We start from the raw sequence: 6000 nt of genomic DNA on the forward strand, positions 1-6000 counted from the left end.
TTTGTTGCTGTCACCGCCGCAACCGAAGAGGAAAAATAAGAAAGAGGGGAGGAGGAGAAGAATGGAGAAGAAAGAAAAGAAAGAAAAAAAGGAAGTGCGGTGGCGGTGGCGTAGCGGGGTGGACTTATTAGGGTTTATTTAGTTTAATATTTTTTTGGGAAAAAATTATTTTTAGTCCCAATATAAAAATCTTATCAATTTTGGTCTCAATATAACCAAAATTTATCATTTTTTGTTCCAATATAACCAAAACTCATCATTCTTGGTCCCAATATAATTTTTTTATCAATTTTAGTCCTAATATAACCAAAACTCATCATTTTTTGTCACAGTATAATCAAACATTATCTTTTTTGGTCCTACCGTCAACAAACTGAAGGAAAATGTTGACGTGAAAAGAAATCAAACCTTATATTTATATTCGAAGAAATTGCACAATCTTGCAAGTTAACGTCAGCATTTTCCGTCGGTTTATTGACGGTGGGACCAAAATAAATAAAGTTTGATTATATTGAGATAAAAAATGATGAGTTTTGATTATATTGAGACTAAAATTGATAAAAAATTTATATTGGGACCAAAAATGATGAATTTTGGTTATATTGGGACCAAAAAATAATGAGTTTTGTTTATATTGGAACTAAAATTGATAAGATTTTTATATTGGGACAAAAATTGATGAATTTTGGTTATATTGGGACCAAAAAAAAAATTTTCCCTTTTTTTTTTATAAATAATTTTTAGATATTTTAATTATTTTAATAAATTTGTATGTTTCAGGCATATTAAATTCTTAAAGAGATTTCCACATAGATATCAGTATCTAATGAGCCATATAAATAGGAATTTACAACGTCCATCAGATGCATATCCAAATTTTCATGTACTGCCAAACTGACAAGATATTGAAATGTTATTTCATCCATTACTGGAGAATATGTTTTATTAAAATCAATTCCAGGTCTTTGTGAAAAACCTTAGGCAACAAGCCTTGTGTTATATGTGGCAGTTTTATTATTCTCATTTTGTTTTGGAACAAATACCCATTTATAGCCAACAGACTTAACATCTTCAGATGTTTGCACAATAGGTCTAAAAAATTTTCTTTTTGCCAGTGAATTCAATTTAGACTGGATCGCATCTTTCTATTTTGACCAATCTTTTTTTTTCCGACATTCATTAACTAATCTAAGTTTAGGATCTTCGTCATTTTCTATTAATTCAAGTGCTATATTATATGCACAATTATTATCAATAATTATGTCCTTTCGGTTCCAATGCGTCCCAGTCGTTACATAATTTATCGAAGTTCATTACGATCAACTTCTTTAAGAAGTTTATTAAGATCATTTTTTTCAGAAATTTGTTCCATGTTACTACTTGTTTCATGAGGATTTTGATAAGCATTCAAATCCATAACCTTTTCATTTGTTCTTTTCTTCTGAGCATTTTTATCTTTGGAACCTAAAGATCTGTCACGCTTCAAGCGTGCATTCAATTCACTAGCATTTTGTATTTTTCCTTCAGAGACAATGATTTTAGCCGGTGCATTATTTGTAGCTATATACGATCTGGTGACTCTGTAGGCGTTACAAAAAGCATCGGACAACTGATTTGTTATTCACTGCAAATGTAAAATTTGTTGCACTTCTAATTCACTTTTTCAATTACGAGGAACAAGAAAAATGAAAGGTATTTTCCAAGTAATTTCTTTTTTTATTTAATCAGTTTCTCCCCCTAATGTCGAAAAATGCGACTCGTCAAAATGACAGTCAAAAAATCGAGCTGTAAATAAATCACCAATTAATGATTCAAGATATTTAATAATATATGGTGATTCATACCCGACATATATCCCAATCTCCGTTGGGGGTCCATTTTTGTGCATTGGGGCGGTGCTACTGGCACATAAACTGTGCACCCAAATATTCGCAAATGTGATATATGGGTTTTTCATTATACACCAATTGTAATTGGGAGTAGCTATGATAGTTTGTCGGTCTCAATTTTATCAGTGTTGTTGCATGTATTATTGCATGTCCCCAAGCAGATACGAAAAGCTTAAATTTCATCAACATATGTTTTGCAATTAATTGCAACCTCTTTATAAGTGATTCAACTATAACATATTTAGTATGTACATATGGTACAATATACTCAATGTCAATTCCAATAGACATGCAATAATCATCAAATTTCTTGGATGAATATTCACCGGCATTATCAAAGTGAACTTTTTTTATTGGGTGATCTAGATACTGTGATCGTAATCTAATTATTTGAGCAAGCAACCTCGCAAATGCCAAATTGCGGGTGAATAAAAAATATACATGCGACCATTTAGTAGATGCATAGATAAGTACCATAAATATCAAAATGGTATGCAAAGTGAATCTACTGGCCCACACATATCACTATGAATTCGTTCTAAAAATGCATGAAATTCAATTTCTATTTTTTATGATGATGGTCTAGTTATTAACTTTCCTTTTGAACAAGCAACACATTTCAATTCGTTTGTATTTAATATACCATTTGATTTTTCAAATTATGACCATGGGCATTTTCAATAATTCCTCTCACCATAGTATTATCGGTATAGCAAAATCAAAAAATTTGTAGACTTCTGGTTCACCAGATATGTTTCAACTGCATTAATCTTTGTGTAATATAATCTTGAAGACAATGAAGACAATTTTTCTAATATATATTTATGTCCATCAATGAATTTTGTAATCAACAAAAATTCATTTGTCTCACTTGATGTCTCAATATAATATTCATTTATGCGAATATCATTAAAACTCAACAAATTTCTCTGAGATTTGCTACAAAATAGTGCATTTTGGATATCAAGTTTTACAGAAATATTATTGCTCTTCCAGAGTCTTCAATCAATTTCACACAACCACTTATAGTTTTCACTTCAAATTTTACCAATTTCAGGTGGGTGAAATATTTCTTATATTTTAGGATGGTGTGTGTTGCTGCACTATCAATGAGACATAAATTTTCTTCCATATTTTTTCATTATAGCCCATTATGCTTTCATATTTCTACTTTTGAAAAAAATATCACAAAATAAATATATTGAAATTTTAAACAAAATTCATAACTGTTATATTATTACCAAATATGAGAGCAAAAATATTTATATATAAGAAGTTTCAAATATATATTAGCACATTGCACCTTCAGGGTGTTCAAAATATAAATCATCAGAATCTTTAAAATATGCACATTCATGGTGTTCAAAATATAAATATCAGAAATTTAAATATATACCTTCAGGATACGCAATATATGATATTGAAAAAAATTATAATATACACCTTCAGGATGCTTAATATAATCTAAATATACATCATCAGATATTTTTAAAATATGAATATTTAGGGTTCTCAATATACACCATCGGAAGTTTTCAAAATATGAACTTTCAGGGTTCTCAAAATACATACTTTCAAGGTTAACCTAAATATAAACCTTCAAAGTTATCAAAATATGTACCTTCTGGGTACATAAAATATCACACATTTAATTGTGTGTTAATAAAATTATCACCATCACTAACATTATTTTATTTATTGGCATCTTGGTGCCTTTTTCTTATAATAATTAGTGGAAAAAAAAATTATGTTAGTCATAATATATTTGAAAAATAATTAAATAAATACCTTTGAATTTTGGCAGAGCTTCCGCAGCATTTTAATATATTTGACAATATTCGGGCAGAACTTCAGAATAAAAATATTCTCTTCGAACACACTTTTCAACCTGTTTAAGTAACTTCAAAAACATAAAAAAAAAAAATGTTATCTTTATATTAGCATTTCATCGGCAAAGACTCGTACTGATAACGTGTTATAAAATATATAAAATAAGAAAATATAATAATATAACATATGTGTATAGCGGAGAAAAAGTATCTACATATGTATAAATATATGTGTTTAAAGATAAGTATATATAAATGTAAGTATGTATGTAAGGTATGCGTGTTACAATAGAAAAAACAAACAAATATAATATATATATAAGAGAGTTCAAGTGCAAAAAATGTGTGCCATTAAAATCTATTTATTTTATTCATTACGATGACCATTTATAGGCAATATACAATTGATTAGTCATCAATTCCTTCACATGGCATAAGCTAATTACAACACATGGCTATGCTAAATGAATGACACCTATAATTGTCATAACAAATATGTTTCCTCCGTCTTTGAAATTCGTTATATTTTTTTTTGGGCATGGAGTTTAAGAAATATTGATTTGCATAGTTAAGTAGTGTAATTAATTGATATAATATTTTAAAGATAAATTATTTTTATATTTTTGGGATAAAAAAAATAAAATAAAAACTTAAATGTTTGTTTAATTTTTTTATGTTGAATACTCCATTCGTTCCATAAGTATCTGTTTGCTTTTTACACAGAATTTAAAGTATATTAATATTATATTGATATGTAGTAAAAATAAAGTATAAATGACTAAAATAACCTTATTAGTATTGTGTGATATAAAGGTAATGACATTTTTGTAATATATTGTAAGTTGTAAAGATATTTGTAATGTTAGATAGATAGTACAATTATTTAAAAAGAAAATTGATGTTTTGTTATGGGACAGACCAAAATGAAAAAAAAATGGATAGTTTGTTATGAAACAGAAGGAGTATTTAATACATTAAATTAATTTTTAGAAGAAAAAAAATTATAACTCAAGGAAAATAAATTAACTTTAATAATTTTAATGTAATTAAAACAATATCAATAAATTTATATTCCATAAAAATATTAATCTAAACAAAACCTCAATAAATTTTCCTTCAAAAAGATTTCTCGCAAAATATTCATCAAAAACTGTTTGTTTAATTCCCTCCACAAAAATTTAATCACATCAATCACAATTCCTAAAAAAAAATTAAACAAAAATCAAGCACAACAGGTAAGTGAGTAAATTCATATGTCATTTTCAAAATACAACATTCATTCACAGCAATCCACATGTCATATTTTAAAATTTTATTTTTTAGCCAAAATATAATCCAGACATTACATTGCATTTACAAAAATAGCATATAAATACCCTGCACAAATTGTTGCACACTACTACTTTCAAAATGTACATTCATCCCTAAACTTGTTACACAACAAGCATTACATCCAAAACCAACACCCATCCATACTAGCAGGTACAAACAGATATAAGAACAACAAAATTCTTGGGGAGCTTTTTCCATGTACAAAAGTAAATAGGGTCTTAATTTAGATAACATACATCATACCACAATTCACTTACAATCTTTGTCGTTATCTACGTTTGTATCTTGTTGCATGTGTTCAAAATCAACCTATAAATGAGAACCAAGATAGACATTAGCGTGCCAGCAGAAAATGCTATTATGCAATTCCTACTACAATATTGTATAAATGGAAAACCTAAACGGGGTTCAATTTCTGAGGTAGCAATTATGATATTCAGTATATTCTCGAACGGTGACTCATTTATGGGCAGAAGCAAAGAAACAACAAAGCACATGCGAGGCAATAGCGTTGGTGAAACAAAAGTATAAACCAAGAGCTAAAAAAGAGCTTGATCTTGTCTTAGTTGAAAGCACTGTGCCACGTAAACGTGGTACGATACGAAATCTTGCCAAACAAATCAATTGCTCAAAGTCAATGGTTTGGCGATGGGTTCAATATTGTGCAATTAGACCTAGTACTAGTGAAATAAAGCCTACCTTGACAACTCCCAATAGGCAACTCCAGCTTTTATTTGCTCTTGAATCAATTATTTGGTAAGCTAGATGAAAGGTATTGAAATTTAAGACAATAACAAACACAATTCATATTGACGAGAAGTGGTTTTACCTTACTCAGAGCACAAAAAGGTTTTATTTAACACCAAGTGAGGCTGACCTAGATCGATCTTTCCAGAGTAAAAAATTTATCACAAAAGTTATGTTCATGTGTGCTATTAGTCGGGCTATCT

The sequence above is a fragment of the Andrographis paniculata genome, unplaced genomic scaffold (genome assembly GCF_009805555.1).
Source record: "Andrographis paniculata isolate CXL003 unplaced genomic scaffold, ASM980555v1 Contig12END, whole genome shotgun sequence".
NCBI classification, from domain to species: Eukaryota; Viridiplantae; Streptophyta; class Magnoliopsida; order Lamiales; family Acanthaceae; genus Andrographis; species Andrographis paniculata.